Genomic DNA, 18,299 nt, shown 5'->3' with positions numbered 1-18,299 from the left:
AATTCAACATATTAATGAACAATATTTTTATAAGTTCATAATAAAATTTTATTAAAATGAACAATTTATGAAATACAATAATCATAATGATTCAAGAAAAAAACAACAATTCATCTATTTTTACACATAAATATTGGCAATATAATAAATTCAAGATTGACCAATCATACCTTTGAATAGAAGAAATTTTTTTGAGAGAGAGAAGAACCCTAGAGATGACTTGAGATAGAAGAGAGATAGCGTATTTTTCAAAAAAGAAAGTCCATCAAAATCTTTGGTATATGTGGAAGAATATTTTAGATTTTCTGCAACTGTACATAAGGCTTCAAGGTTTGTACATGAATAATAAAATAAGAATCCTTGAAAATCTATGGATTTTTTGGATACCTCTTGACTTTTGTAGAGTTTTAAAAAGTCAAGTTTGAATATCACATGACTTTTTAAAACTCTACCAAAATCTATGTTGAATACCACTAAACATATATAGAGTCATTAAAAGTTTAGATTGAATACCTCTAGATTTTAAAATTCCATAAAAGTCATTAAAAATTTAGATTGAATACACCCCCCTAAGTTTTCTGAGAAATATATTTACAGTCATTTGGATTTTATGGGGAAAAAAACTTTTTTATTAGTAATAATAATAATAAAGGAACTGTTTGAAGTGGAGGGGACAAGGTCAGACAGTACAGAACCCACAGCCATTGGCTAACCCCACTCGTTTTGTACTATTTATAGTATTATCATTATTGTTATTATGATTATTTTTAATTTAAAAAAGGATAAAATTATTCATCATTCAAATAAATATTTTTTGTATTATTATGAATTATAAATATAATTTAGTTGTTTAATTAAGACCATAGACCAACCAAGACAAAGAGGGTTCTGTTCATGATCAGTCTTCTGCCTTTCAATGCAAACAAACTCCACTTTATTTGTGGGGGACTCGGACGCTAATCATGTTCTAAATCATAATTATGACTAATTAATCAATTAGTATAAACAGGGTCTAAATTTTTTTTTTTAAAATACGAAGCCGAAACGTAATGTAATTTACTTCAAATTACATATTAAACATAAACATACAATCTTGTGTTATCTACAAGAATTCAACTAGGTTCAACTATATATCAGTGCTGAATCCTAAGTTGCTTTGAAGCCCGGATCTCCACGCTATCTAGTCCAGTCTCGTTCTCTTCTTGACTTTGATCCTATCTCACCTGTTGCCATGCACACATACAAACAAGACAACAGCCGGATAACTCCGGTGAGAATTACATTCTCAGTATAAATCATGTATACATGCATTTCATATAACAAGTATAAAAGCATGAAATAAACATTCATAACATGTATCAAAATCAGCACATAAACCATATCGAGAATACATCATATTCTCAGCATGTACCATCATCAAGAACATAAATCAAAACAAATCAATATAAACTGTCACTTAGACTCGTGACTCCACATTTTAGACTAGACTCAATCCTATCCTAGGGATCCCGGTTCCTAGATGTTGGCATTCCATATCGATCACCAGTAACAGAAGAAATTCTGATTTTATCCACATCGATATGGTATCGATCACCAGTAATAGAAGAAGCTCTGATTCTATCCACATCGGTGTAGTATCGATCACCAGTAATAGAAGAAACTCCAATTCTATCCACATCGATATGATATCGATCATCAGTAATAGAAGAAGTTATGATTCTATCCACATCGATACAGTACCGATCACCAGTAATAGAAGAAGCTACCATTCTATTCACATTGATAGCCAATCATCCGGTGACAGACTCTGGCACTATCGCCAATACACAATCTTGTGACATCGTGCAATGTGCCCGTGGCGATCCCGCCACTATCATGCGCTTCTGTCACAAGATCACTTGTCTAATACATGTTATCTATCAATCAAGAAAACACGCATTTTCAATACATTCATTGCAATTATTCATGCAATACAATAACGTATGTGATTTAGGGAAACTCGAGCCAAACCTCACTCGAGTTGTGTAACCCCAACTCCACATTAATTTATACCTTTATCTTCTCGCTCAGAAGAAGAAGTCCCGAATCCAACTCTGTCCATTCCCAATCTGTAATAATAATACCGAACAAACACAATATCAATATATGACTCAATTTGGAACATGTTCTAATCAATATTCGAATTAAAATACACTCTAATCGGTGTCAATCAACATACGGTACACAATACAATCTAAATCAATACCGAATCTGATCAATATCAATCAAATGATGTTTTGACGGCATAACAATACAGTCTCAATAATCCCGTCAGTCCCAACATCACAGATATAATACCAGAAATCATAATCGGTATCAATTCAACTCATAATCTCAATAACAATACAAATCTGATATGAAATTTCAGTCAAATCGATTCCAAAAATCATAACAATTACATACACAAATTGTTCTTCAGTCTGACTTCAATTATACGATGTCTATTATGTCAAGGACATCATATATGATTCATATTCAGTTCTGACAATATCATATTTCCAAAGCATGTCAAAATGTAACAAAACTTACGTCATGTTGTAGCTGTCGTCGCTAAGAACACGATATTGTCCTCGAATTCAAAATCAGACGGGCGGATCGTTCACAATTTCCAAATCTCTACGTCCCTCGGTTTTCCCTTTTTCTTCTCGTTTCCTTCCTTAAACTGATATGTATGTGTGTATATATATATATATACACACACACACGTCGCACATATAAGGCGAGTGGCTTATTTTGTGTTGCATGCCGCGCGCATATGCGCGCCCAACATCCGCGCATATGCGCCGGAAGCTTTATCCGGAAATTGCTAATGTAGTGCTCGCGCATATGCGCGCCCCATTGTCGCGCATATGCACGAGACTTACTGTCTCGTGCACACACCCACTCGCACATATGCGCCCCCATCTCGGCGCATATGCGCCCAAGGTTCTGGACATTCCGTGCATGTGCGCGCTTACACGCCGCGCATGTGCGCGAAAGATTCTGCCTACTTCGCGCATGTGCGCCTGTCCACGTCGCGCATCTGCGCGAATGCACACCCTCGCACATGTGTTTCGCGTCATTTCTCATATTTTCCGGTCTAATCCCTTCCGTCTATAACCACATCAATTAATCAAGAAATCATTCTTGATTAATCTCAGATTACAATAATCAAATTCTCGGGCCTTACATTACCTCCGTAAATAAATTAAAAAGATCAAATTTAATTATTTTATGTTTCGATAACAAAATTTTGTCACGTATATAATATAGAATTTTGATATAGTGGATATTTACCATAAAAATCGGTTAAGATAACGTATATTATAAATCTGTTTGTCCCTAGAGATAAATTTCTCTATTAGCTAAATATCGTCGATCAATATTATTTGCGCTCCATTTTTTCTTAAGAATAGGTCTCTTGTGAGACGGTTTCACGAATTTTTAACTGTTAGACGAGTCAACTCACCGATATTCACAATAAAAAGTAATACTCTTAGCATAAAAATTAATAGTTTTTCATGAATAACCCAAATAAGATATTTGTCTCACAAAATACGACCCGTGAGACCGTCTCACATAAATTTTTGCATTTCCTTAATCACGTTATATTTCATTATGGAAAAAATGTTTGTATTTTATTAAGTTTTGACATAATAATCAAAACATTATAATATACAATATTTATGAAGTGAATTTATCTTTGGAGGACCTGCTCGTTAGGGGTTGGCGTCGATCGGTTCGGTCCGATTTTTCTCTATAATGGTTCGATTTTTCGGTTTTCGGTTTTGAATATATCTTGTCCAAAACCAAACCATTTTATCACGGTTTGGTCCTATTTTTTTGTAATACGGTTCAGTTTATATGGTCGGATATATACGGTTTTATAATATTTTATTAAGAAATAAAATTATACATCACTTGATGCTTGATGGATGGATGCAACACATATAAAAAAAAACAATAACAGTAGATGAGTAGAACATATATGATTACAATACACGTATGACTTAAGAATCTAAGCTTCAATAACAATTTGAAATACAATTTCAAACAATAGTTCTCTCAATAAAAGAATATGTGTCATAAATTTCAATATTGGACTTGTCAAATGACTAATGCTCATTTATTAACTCATTATACAAAAAGTCTTATAGTTAAATATAATATGGTCGGTTCGATTATTTCGGTTTTCTAAGGATCAAAACCGTAGATCGAACCGAAAAATCGAATTTCTTTAATTTTGAAACCGTAATCGGTCGAAAAATCGATAAAACCAAACCATTAAAACTGGATTTTCGATTTTAATCCACCTATGCTCACCCCGTTACTAGATCTTTAATACGTCTGGATCTATGAAACGTATACAACTATTTAGCCTGAAAATTCTCAAAATAAATTGACCTTAAAGTTTGAATATAATGACAGGAATGCCACGGATCCCCCACTTTTAGCGGAACTGTCCAAACTTTAATCTCTGTCGCACGAGTATTTGAAAAGCCTGTTCGCAGAGGTCACACCTACACAATATTAAATGAATTCAGATGTGACGTTTCTTAGTTCGAATCTCATCTTTAAAAAAAATTATTTTAAATTCAAAAAACTATATAAAAATTATTATTTTTCATGATAATAATATACTAATCAATCTGTAATAAAAATATTTGAGACCGTCTTATCAGATATTAAAAAAATATTATTTATTTTTTCAGTATATATTCTAATATTTGAGAATTGAAACACTGATATGGGTTTTCCAAAGAACATCGCCTTACTTAATCATGTCATGTATACTTTTATTGAACATTGTAATTATATAGTAACACTATATATACATTTAGTAGGTCTCTTATGAGACGATCTTACGAATTTTTATCTCTTAGACGGATCAATCATACCGATATTCACAATAAAAAGTAATACTCTTAGCATAAAAAGTAATATTTTTTCATGGATGACTCAAATAAGATATCGGTCTCACAAAATACGACTCGTGAGACTGTCTCACACAAATTTTTACATTATACATTTATTGTCGCGCACAATGTGTGTGTCGAAAAAAGTGTGGAAGTCAAATTTATTTATAAATGTTATACACTGTTAGAGAATACCTTGATATCATCAACAAAATTGAAATTTATGATACTAAACCAATGATAAAATGAATTTGAATTATGATTCATCATTCATGAATGACAAAAGGTATCACCGAAAAAAAAAAGAGTCTAACATGTCATTTTAAATTTTAGCATATTACGTAAATTATCCCTTGTGAGATAACATATTTAAAATTTTCTAAAGATAAGTTTTTGGTCATCTTTCATTTCATTATTATTGTCACTCAATATTCATCTACATCAACCTTCTATTTTTTGGGTTTTATTAGAGCATCCACAATGGGTGTTAAATGGGGGTATTATAACACTCCATTTAATACCCCTCTCCATTGTGAATGGGCGTTATAATGCCCAACCAGGAGAGAGAGGGGGGCGTTCTCCTCTGTTAGTTTATTTTTTTTAAAACAAATTGGACAATTAGTGACGGGTTTTGAAACAACCATCGCTCTTTGCGATAGTTTTTCACAAACCCTCCCTGACACGCAGATCCCACGTATTTTGAATTATTTTATTGTTTTTTTAAAATTTTCACGCGAACCACGTGTATTTAAAATAAAATTTGTTTTTTATTTTTTAAAATTTTTCTTTTCCTCTTTAACGGTTGGAATTTTTAATATTATTTATTAAAATTAATAAAATTATTTTATTAAGAAGTAAGATTATTTTAAAAATTAGAATAATGATTTAAATAATGTAAAATATATTTAAAACATATTTATTTAATATGAAAAATTGTAAGATAATTGAGTGGACCGTGAGACCCATAAATAATGAGTTTGAATGCTACAAGGAATGTGAAGAAAAGAGATATGTCGTTATAATGAGTATGTGACAGTGGACCCCATGTTTTTTTATAAGATAACACCCACCCCTTGTGGATGCTCTTACGTTATGATACGAAATAATTACCAAATAAAGATCTAAGAAACCAAAACACAGTTTTCAAAATATAAGATAATATATGTGCAATGCCTATTAATTAGGGAAATGGAAATGATATATATGATAAATTTCATATCTGATCTAACTACTTTATATTACCCACGTAAGTAGGATTTGAACTCAAAACCATACGGGTTTTCGGGACTTCACCTTTGTCACTACGCCTAAAGATATCTTCCATGGCTAGATGATTATAATTCTCATCAGTCCTTTTGGTCCATTGATGTTTTCTAAAATATAATAAAAAGAAAAGGATATATATATATATATATATATATATATATATATATGTATATATATATATATATATATATATATATATATATATGTGTGTGTGTGTGTGTAGGAGTAAAATTGGCGTTATGTGCAGGTATGGCCGGAAAGGGATAGATGAGTTATAAAGAAATGCTTTAATGGAACAATGCACGTTTGTCGGGGGGAGGAAGTAGGGTGGGTTCCCATGTTTCACTCCCCCGCTTTCGTCGTACTCTCTCTTTTCCTTCATCTCTCGCTTTCTGCCAACACAATTTATCACTAACTTGGGAATTATAAATATGATATCAAGAAAGAAAGAAAGTTACGGGACGAATAACAAAGCCACTTTCCAAACTCGAGATTTTATATATATATATATATATATATATATATATATATAATCTATTATGTCTCGATTCACATGTTGCGTGCTTATACTAGTGATTAATAATTTTCAAAACATATAAATGTAATATTGATAATTAACAAAAATTCATACCACATACCACTATTTAGTCTTTTGAAGTTTAAAGTTGTTTTTGAGACGTTTGTTCAGGTACCAAAAGAAAGGAAAAGCAATATCGGTGAAAGCTTAAAAAGCTGTGAACAGTAACATAAATATTAACAAATTATTTGTGTTCGTTGGTAAACAAATCAATGTGTGTTAAGGAGCATTTTTATTTATAAATAATAATCACTGTATTTAAGACAATAACTTTTGTATATATAAACGCATCGCATGAGAGTAAGGACGGAGCCAGAAAATAAAGATTGATTACAAAAAAAAAATTAAAAATTTTAGGAGGGACCAGAGCAAATATTTTATGTACATATTAATATTTTATTTAAACATTGTTCGATGCGAATTATAATAAATTGATTATTTAAATGTTTAAAATCATGTAAAATAATTTTTTTAAAAAAAAAACTCAATAAATAGTTCGAATTCCGATGAAACCTGAATGACAATAAAACATTAAAACTAACAAAATTAAATTGGAGAAATTTGAAAATAAGGAAATCGGGTACTAATCTTACCATCGCATACACATATTATTAAAAATTTGAGGGGAGTCATGGTGATATTTTGATGTCATGCTGCATAATACCCAAAATATTCGTACCATTTTAGAAAATGAAGGGAAATAATGTTTTCCATAATATAATTAATTATTTCCTCCGATATATTTTCCTTATTGTTTTGATTGACTAAATATTTGTTTTGATTTTGCCTTCCTTTTCTAATAAGATATTAAAAGATTTAGTGAATTGATAAGATATGATTTTAATGTTTAAAAAGAGTTTATTCTTAATAAAACTCTCACTTTCCTTGCTTAATAGGTTTCCTTAAAAGATAAGGCTCTCATCTATAAAAAGGAAAAACCTAGGACGTTGGGCGTGGCCGTCTTTTTCACCCAGAGTCATATACATACTTTGCACGATCTAAAGTTCAGAGAAAATCACGAGGAACATCGTTCCATTAAAGACTGCCGATATCAAGTGTTGCCGTGAATGTTGAGAGCATCCGAAGACAACATCCTTGCAGACGTTGGCTGAAGATTGGTTCTCTTGGATCTACTGTTGGGCAACACGTTTTTTTTGCTTTCTTGTTTTTTAGTTTTATTCTGGTTGTTTGTTTTTAGAAAGCTTTATTTTCTCAACTTGTTGAGAAAATTGATTTTTGTCATAATCACTAGTGTTAGGTTTTTGTGTAAACATTGTGGTTTTCTAGTGATTAATTTTTGCCATAAGGCACCGCACAAGTATTTATACTTGTGCATATTTAATCTTGTCCATCTATTTATTTCAAATCAATTTGTGTTATAAAAGTTAATTTTCCGCTGCGTGTAGATGTTGTTCGAGATGTTGTAACATCTGGCACAACACCTAATTCTGACAAAACACAAATTTACTGTTTTTCATTCTATTCTGATATTCTCATTATTTTTATATCTGTCTGACGAAATAATCCTTACAAGTGGTATCAGAGCCAACTCTTGATATACTAAGTGCTGATTCTGGTTTTTGTTTTGTTTGACAGAAATATTTAATGGACATCACATTTGCAAGTGCAGCACTTCGACCACCAGTCCTTGATGGTACTAATTACAGCTTATGGAAGGTCAAGATACGATACTACATAAAATCCCTAGATGAACGGGCATGGCAGCGCGTCATCAACGGATGGACTCCACCAGTCGCAACAGATCAAGAGGGGGACAATCGACCAAAGCCTGAAAATGACTGGACTGCTGACGAAGTGCAAAATTCAAATCATAACTCAAAGGCTTTGAATGCTATATTCACATCGGTTGATATGAACATGTTCAGTTTAATCACAAACTGTACTTCGGCTAAAAGTGCATGGGATATCCTTCAATGCCATTGCGAAGGGTCTGAGAGTGTGAGACGAACCAGATTAAGGATGCTTACCTCCAAATTCGAAATGATGAGGATGGAGGAATCTGAAAGCATACTTGAGTATGATCGACGTCTACGGGAGATTGCTAATGAGGCATTCAGTGCTGGAGAATCTATCTCCAGTGATCGTCTAGTAAGCAAAATCCTCCGTTCTCTGCCTGAAAGATTCAATATAAAAATCTGTGCAATAGATGAAGCTAAGGACACGTCTAAGATGTCAGTGGAAGATCTTATCAGCTCACTACGCACGTTTGAGATGAATCTGGATATGCAAAGAAAGGACAAAGGGAAGACAATTGCACTTCAAACTTCTAATGACTCCTACAATGAACTTCTACAAATATCTCAAGAAGTCAACGATTCTGATCTCTGTGAGGATTCTATCTCTTTTATCACAAAGAAATTTGGGGATTACTTGAAAAGAATCCGGGAAAAGAAAAAGGATACACAACCTTCTAAACATTCTAGTCTTCCTGAAAAGTCACAAAGGTTACCTGCGAAGTTACCAATTCAAACTAGGAATGAAGGCAAGGGACAATTCAAATCAAGGAAGTCTGATTCTGTGCAGTGTAGAGAATGCCAAGGATTTGGTCACTACGCCAACGAATGTGCAAACAGATTACGCAAGAGCAAAGGGTATAATGCATCCCTTAGCGATGAAGAATCTGATCTTGAGGAGAAGTCCACGGATGAAGACAATCAAACCTCTCTAACTGCACTACTGACAGAAACCCGCTGGCTACAAGTGAATCCTTTGGGTGTTGCCCTAGGTGTTGCTACACCTGGCCACAACATTTGTGAAAAACCAGTCTGTTTCAACTCTACAGTTTCTGAAAACTTGAATGAAGATGATCTGGAGGCTGAAGGTGAAGAACTTACTCTTGAGAGTGTCCAAGAGCTTTATGAAGAACTGTTTGAAGATTGGACCAAAAGAAACAAGCTTAATGCCAATCTGGTGAAAGAAAATGCTGAACTGAAATCGGTGATGAAAGAAAATGCTGATCTAAAAGCAGTGGTTGCTAAACTCGAGGTAATTTTGAGCAAAAAGGATTTGGAACTTGGTAAGACCAGAGAAGATCTTCAAAGAGCAACTGAAACCCTGTCCAAATTTAATACAAGCACATCCAAGCTTGAATCCATACTTTTGATGGGAAGAGATGACAAGAAAGGCTTAGGGTTCAAGGACAGTGTGTTCGAAACAGGTGAATCTTCCAAGTCTACAGTCTTTGTGAAAGGAAAAGATGATACATCTCCACAACTTCAATCCAAGTCCCCCATCAAAAGCTCTCCTCCAAAAAGACAATCTGCGGCACCCATCCCTAGGAAAAGAAAACGAAGGTACGTATGTCATTACTGCTTTAAGCCTGGTCATATCAGGCCATACTGTTTTAAACTCAGGGATGATCGCATGAATCAAAAGTCGAGCCAGATGTTGCCCCGAATGTTGTCCAACACTTTCCGCAACACCTCCCACCATCGACCTATAGTAAGACAAATTTGGGTCCCAAAGGTAACAACTCACTGTAAAGTTGTCTACACTTCATTGAAAACTAATACTGCAGGTCATTGGTACTTTGATAGTGGAAGCTCACGCCACATGACGGGGTCTAAAGAACATCTGATCGAGTATGTTGAACTAAAATGTGGTAGAGTGACCTATGGAGGGGGAGCAAAAGGAAGAATTATAGGAAAGGGCACACTGAATGTTGAAGGATTGCCAAAGCTTCACAATGTGCTTCATGTTGAAGGATTGAATTCAAATTTGATAAGCATAAGCCAACTATGCGATGATAATTTGTTTGTTAAATTTGATAAACATAACTGTGAAGTCTTTGATGAATCGAATGTGTGTGTTATGACAGGTACAAGGTCGTCAGACAATTGCTACCAAATAGGAGAAGACCTTTCATGCAAACATGTGCAGATCACCGAACTTGACCTTTGGCATCAAAAACTAGGACATGCAAACTTCAAAACCCTGAAAAACTTGAGTAAGTATGATGCAGTAAGAGGTATGCCTAATCTCTCCTCTGGTATACCATATGTGTGCGGTGACTGCCAAAAGGGTAAACAGACTCACGTGTCCCATCCAGTGTTGTCAACACCTGGGACAACACGGTGTCTGGAATTACTACACATGGACCTTATGGGTCCTATGGAAGTTGAGAGCCTCGGAGGTAAGAAATACTCTTTCGTATGTGTGGATGACTTCTCCCGTTTCTCATGGGTTAATTTTATTAAAGAGAAGTCGGATACTTTCGATGTATTCAAAAACTTGATCACTAGAATCACTAACCTCCACAGTTTGAAGATAAGAAGGATCAAGACTGATCACGGTAAAGAATTTGAAAATCGTTCATTTTCATCATTCTGTGACAGAAAAGGTATTTCTCATGAATTTTCAGCACCAAAAACACCGCAACAGAATGGCATTGCTGAACGTAAGAACAGGACTTTGCAAGAAATGGCAAGAGTAATGTTAACTTCAAAGAACCTCGCAAAGCGTTTTTGGGCAGAAGCCCTAAACACAGCATGTCATATTTCAAATAGAGTGTATCTAAGGAGTGGATCAACCATGACCTCTTATGAAATCATTATGGGAAAGAAACCTAACCTTAGATACTTTCATGTTTTTGGCTGTGTATGTTATACTTTGAATGACAGGGATCAACTGGCTAAGTTCGACTCCAAGAGTGATAAGTGTCTGTTTCTCGGATATGCCACTAATAGTCGTGCCTATCGTATGTTTAATCTCAGAACAAGGACTATTATGGAATCAATTAATGTTGTGTTTGATGATTGTGCAGATCTTAGGAAGAAAACTGCAGAAGATGATGTTGAAGATCTGTTAGAAACTCAAATACCGCTGAAAACGACAGATGTTGCTCCAGATGCTACAACATCTGGCACAACATGTGACACTGATGTCAACAAATCGCAAGAATATGTTCACAGCGATAATGAGGAAGTCGAGGATGGACCATGTATCCCAAGCAAAATCCAAAAGAACCACCCGTCGTCTCAAATCATTGGAGGAATGAGTGAAGATATCCAGACCAGGAAGAAGGATAAAATTGACTACCGAAAAATGGTTGGACTTGTGTGCATGAGTACCATGTACTCGCAGGTTAGATTCTCATGCTTTGTGTCTCAAATTGAACCAAAAAATGTTATGGAAGCACTAAAAGACGAATTTTGGACTGATGCTATGCATGATGAACTTGAAGAGTTTGTTCGAAATGAGGTGTGGACTCTAGTTCCACCCCCTGACCATGGCAATATCATTGGATCAAAATGGGTTTTTAAAAACAAAACTGATGAGTCAGGAAACATCATTCGAAATAAAGCACGGCTGGTTGCTCAGGGGTACACACAGGTTGAGGGGGTTGATTTCGATGAGACCTTTGCTCCTGTTGCCCGTATTGAGTCAATCCGACTTTTGCTTGCCATTGCATGCTACATGAAAATAAAACTTTTCCAAATGGATGTCAAAAGTGCCTTCTTGAACGGGTTCTTGAATGAAGAAGTTCATGTGAGACAGCCAAAAGGATTTGAGGATCCACATCATCCAAATCATGTGTACAAATTGAAAAAAGCTCTCTACGGCTTGAAGCAAGCACCCCGTGCATGGTATGGGAGGTTGACTGACTATCTCCTTGACATCGGATTTACACGAGGTGAGGTAGATAAAACACTCTTCATTCAAAAGGCCAAAGGTGAGATTCTTATTTGTCAGATCTATGTCGATGATATGATCTTTGGTTCTTCATCACAACAGCATGCCAATGACTTTGTTGAGTGCATGTCATCTATGTTTGAAATGAGTATGGTTGGTGAGCTAAACTACTTTTTGGGTTTGCAAATAAAACAAATGCATGACGGCATCTTTTTATGCCAAAGCAAGTATGCAAAGAATTTAATTAAGAAATTTGCTAATGAAAACGTCAAGCACATGAGAACACCAATGGGCTCAAATGAAAAACTATCCAAAGATGTTGCGGCCGAAGATGTTGACAACACCCTTTACCGCAGCATCATAGGAAGTCTCTTATACTTGACTGCTAGCCGCCCTGACTTAATGTTTAGTGTGTGTTTACGTGCTAGATACCAATCTAATCCTAAGATTTCTCATTTAAAAGCTGTAAAACGTATCCTACGATACATAGCCAGAACCATTAATCTAGGATTATGGTATACTCATGAAACAAATTCTAATCTAGTAGGATTCTCAGATGCTGACTGGGCAGGGGATATAGATGATAGAAAAAGTACTTCTGGGGTGTGTTTCTATCTTGGCAATAATTTAATTTCTTGGCATAGTCGAAAACAGAACTGTGTGTCCTTATCCACTGCCGAATCTGAATATGTAGCAGTTGGAAATGCGTGTACCCAACTTCTGTGGATGAATCAAATGATAGAGGATTATGGTCTTAAGAGTGATCCTTTAATGGTGTACTGTGATAATTCTAGTGCAATTAACATCTCAAAAAATCCAGTACAACACTCTCGGACAAAGCACATTGACATAAGGCATCATTTTATTCGAGACTTAGTCGAACAAGGTTTGATTAGAATTGATTTTGTTGATACAAATAACCAACTGGCTGACGTATTCACAAAAGCATTAGACTTTGAGAGATTCTCCAATCTCAGGAAATCTCTCAGCATGTGTTCTGATTAAGCATTGATCGATGTTTCTCCAGATGTTACAACATCTCGGACAACATCTAACATGCATTTGCATTTCTAGGATTTAGACATACTGTATTTTCATGCATTCTGTGATATGATGTGTTGGAATGATGTTGCTTAATCTTCTGTTACACTTACAATTCCTTATTCTATCTTATTTGACACACTTGGATATGGTTAACAATCTGATTAAATCACAAAATAGTTGAAGGATGATCATGTACTCCATGACATTGTCCCATACAAAAAGTGACTTGCAAAGAGTGAGTAAAAAGAAAAATCAATTATGCATATGCTCTGTATCAGAAGAAAAGATGGGAAAAAGCTACCTAAAAGAGTCCAATGAAGACTGTGCTTTTAGTGTGGGAGCTACCTCTTCTGAATTTAATACAGAAGGCAAAATAGAAGAAAATGGAAAAAGCTACCTAGAGGAGTCCTAAAGAAGACCGTTCTTCTAGTGTGGGAGCTGCCACTTCTATGGTCAGAAAAAAAAAAAAAAATCTCCAAGTGTGCAGAAAAATCAAAATTATTTTGTTGGAATTGGACGTGTTGTCAGAAGATGCTGCCGACATTTGTGACAACACCTCTTCTGTAAACATATCTCACATTTGTTTTCATGTTTCTATTTCTGTTACATTCTGTTATTAGGCATAAATAGGTCATGCATAAACATAACATTGTGAATATTGTTGTGTCACGAGGACATGAGTATCTCGACAACGAAAATTCGATGAAAATCCAGATTGTGCAAAACTCTCGAATCTTCGTGATGCACGATGTCTAGTGGTGCGATAATCGATGTGGGTTACTTCTGGAATTTTTGAATCCAATTTGTGCGAGAAATTATCTATGTACTTAATTAAAGGGGTTAACGGCTGATTTGGTTAAATTGAATTTTTGTTACCGTTAGACTTACAGGCAGTTCCTTTGCGCTTAATTGTGATTATCGGTCTCCCCACTTCTCACCTACTTCACACTCACCATAGAAACCCTAAGACATTGCACCAACACTCTCGCATTTCCTTCTGAAATTCTTGTCTCTCTGTCTGACTTGCAATTTATCATCAATGGCAGGCACTGGTTTTGATCCCCTGGACATCCGGAGTGAAATGGGGCACACCGAAAATGTTGCCGGTACTGAGACAACATCTGCTACGACACCCGCTGTCGAATCGCCTCTACCATTGGTAATTACAACTGAAGATCCAGTCCCTTTGGAGATAATTGCTCCAGGCGAACCTGGAAATGCCTTTGACGTAGAGAATCCACCAATCATTCAAGTATTCGATCCTCCGCGTCCGCCCGTTCGTCGATCCAAGCGGCAGGCAGGGTATAATCCTGACCTCACACCAGGGAAACGGTTTCGGCACAAAGGGCAACCATCCACTCGTCCATCGTTGATTGACCCTGCAGAGACTTCGGGAGATGACTCCGCTGATGGGGACTACGAATTGGTTGCTCGTAAAAGACCTGCACCCCGAGTTACTGTGGTTTCATCATCCTCGTCTTCTATCCAGGATGACGATGATGCTCCCTCTAACCCGGTCACTTCTCCCACATTATCCTCTCAGAATCCTGTTGATGAGAATGAGGTTGAAATTTCGTTGGCCCAATTTATGGCCAACTTGAAAAATCAGAAGGGAAAGGCTCCTTCAACCTCTACTGTTCACCATTCCGCTACAAATCCGACCGTCTCCAGCCAGTCAAAGAGTGCCTCTGCTGATGAAGCGATCTCTGGTGGTGCAAATGACTCTGAACCTATGGATGTTGCCCCAGATGTTGAGAACACTGAGGATGACATTGATCTATCTGCCTATGATTTGGCCACTTGTTACAACACCATGTTCTACTCTGAGACTGCATTCTCGAACTGGCCTCTCTATGAAAATCGAGAGTTTGTTGCGGAGCGTAATGTGGATGTGGAAGCCTTTTATCGGTACAATTTAATTGAGTTTCTCAAATCTAGGGGTCTGTTCTCTACTTGCTCCTCTGTTCTCCCTTACTGTCATAAGGCTATCCTTGAATTTTATGGTTATCTTACTTTAAGTGTTGGGGATCCAAGATCGGCAAAATTTGGACAAGTTTTTGTCCGCAACAGGGTATACAACTTCACAGCCGATGTAATCAATGCACACTATGATACACCTGCTGCTGCTGAAGGCTCTTTTCCGGATTTAGGTGAGGTAATTTCTGTCCTCACTGGTGGCATGGTCAGCAAGTTTCCTCTCCATCCACACAAGGTCTCAGCTGCTACCCTTACTTCACTCTATTCGGTGCTGCACAAGATTGCCATCCATAATTGGACCCCGACTACGAATACCACTGTTGTCACCAAGGCTCAGGCGCTGACTCTCTTCTCTGTTGGGAATTCAACTTTAAACTTTGGCCGCCTGGTGTTCAACACAGTGTTGCAGTACGCTGCTGGTGGTTTGAAGTCATCCAAGCTCCCATTTCCCTCTCTGATTTATGGAATCTTGGTGTCACAGGGGTTTGTTAAGAACATTACAGAACCTTTATCTTTGCCCACTGATCCGCTCAAGATTGCCTCTGCACTTATGCACGGCAAGCGGAAGGTTGATCTTCCATGGAGTGCCTCTGCCTCGGTACCTCCTGCTACTGGCCCTACTCAGCCTTCCTCCTCCACCACTGTACCTCCTACCACTGGTCCGTCTGCACCTACCACCGCTACTCCATCCTTGTCTGATTATGTGAAAATATCAGTAGCTGGTGCCCAGATGGTTCTCGATCATGCACTGAAGAAGATTGAACAAGCCAAAGCTGATTTGGCCTACTATGAGGATTTAGCTATTACCATCCAAGCACTGCTGGCTGTTGGAGTCTTTCATGGACAAAAAGGGGGAGATGATGCTGGTCCCTCTGGCACTAAGGATGACACTGATACAGAAGATGAGGAGGATAGTGATGATGAGGATTGATTAAGCTGAGCTGACTAATTTTTTTTCTGTTTTGATCTTCTGTTTAAACTGTCTATGCTCCTATAGTGTTAACTGTTTGTGCTCTTCTAGTGTGTAAGTCTGCCTCTCCCTTTTGTTTTGCTTGGATATATCAAGAGCTTGTGCAGGTGTTGCTTTGAATGTTGTCACCTTTACTAACAACACCTCTGTTAACAGTTTCTTATTCAGGGGGAGACAAAAGTGCCTGAACTCAGGGGGAGTTAAAATGAACTAAGAATGATATATGGGTTTGATCTCATTTTGTCCAAGAAAGGCAAAAAGGAGGAGATTGAAGGGAAATAATGTTTTCCAAGTTTTCAATTAATATAATTAATTATTTCCTCCGATATATTTTCCTTATTGTTTTGATTGACTAAATATTTGTTTTGATTTTGCCTTCCTTTTCTAATGAGATATTAAAAGATTTAGTGAATTGATAAGATATGATCTTAATGTTTAAAAAGAGTTTATTCCTAATAAAACTCTCACTTTCCTTGCTTAATAGGTTTCCTTAAAAGATAAGACTCTCATCTATAAAAAGGAAAAACCTAGGACGTTGGGCGTGGCCGTCTTTTTCACCCAGAGTCATATACATACTTTGCACGATCTAAAGTTCAGAGAAAATCACGAGGAACATCGTTCCATTAAAGACTGCCGATATCAAGTGTTGCCGTGAATGTTGAGAGCATCCGAAGACAACATCCTTGCAGACGTTGGCTGAAGATTGGTTCTCTTGGATCTACTGTTGGGCAACACGTTTTTTTTGCTTTCTTGTTTTTTAGTTTTATTCTGGTTGTTTGTTTTTAGAAAGCTTTATTTTCTCAACTTGTTGAGAAAATTGATTTTTGTCATAATCACTAGTGTTAGGTTTTTGTGTAAACATTGTGGTTTTCTAGTGATTAATTTTTGTCATAAGGCACCGCACAAGTATTTATACTTGTGCATATTTAATCTTGTCCATCTATTTATTTCAAATCAATTTGTGTTATAAAAATTAATTTTCCGCTGCGTGTAGATGTTGTCCGAGATGTTGTAACATCTGGCACAACACCTAATTCTGACAAAACACAAATTTACTGTTTTTCATTCTATTCTGATATTCTCATTATTTTTATATCTGTCTGACGAAATAATCCTTACAGAAAACATCTCATAAAAATTCGTCCCGGAATCTTTTTTAAATTTTAATGCAAGTTCCTAGGTCCGATATAATTTGCGCCATATGTTTCAAAACAAGGGCAAAATACAAAATCAATGACGCCCGGAACCCGACATTTTGGAAACTACGATGATTTTCCAGACAAATTGTGGTTGTAACTTCTTTTCGTACGAGTGTTTCCGAGCGATATATTACATTTCCGACACTTGTTTAAAGTTGGCCACGATTCTTAATTGGACTTTTTTATTTTATATTGTGACCAAATAAAAAGGTGCCATTTTAATCAAGAATGAGACCGCAGCTGCCTCTACTTTCGTCGGTGCGATGTGCCATCCAAATTGGTAAAAACTTATCAATCAACTATCACTATATATTTCATAATAGTAGTATATGTACAGATAGTCGCACCGGAAAATTCAAGATTTAGTGATCCGATAGTCGGATAACAAAATCGTTTACCGTATAAAAAAAAAAAAAAAAACCATGCGTCGTCGTATTCACGAACTCGAAATGCTACACACATTCCATCAAACGATATCCAACTGAGTGCAGCATAAAATCTATCGAGATTCCTCGCAGCTTGCTTATGATGTGTTGTTAGGATGAAGTTATTTAGTGGTTGACAGCACTCGCAATAGCCCGACATGTCTCGTATATTATCCCAAAGGTGGGCCTTCAACTTTAATCATCAATCGCTGGCTCACTATGATTCGAGGGCTTTTGTGGGCCTGCCCATTATAT

The sequence above is a fragment of the Primulina eburnea genome, chromosome 13, assembly GCF_022965805.1.
Source record: "Primulina eburnea isolate SZY01 chromosome 13, ASM2296580v1, whole genome shotgun sequence".
NCBI lineage: Eukaryota > Viridiplantae > Streptophyta > Magnoliopsida > Lamiales > Gesneriaceae > Primulina > Primulina eburnea.
The sequence above is the reverse complement of the archived record's forward strand: the minus strand, read 5'-3'. Positions refer to the sequence as shown.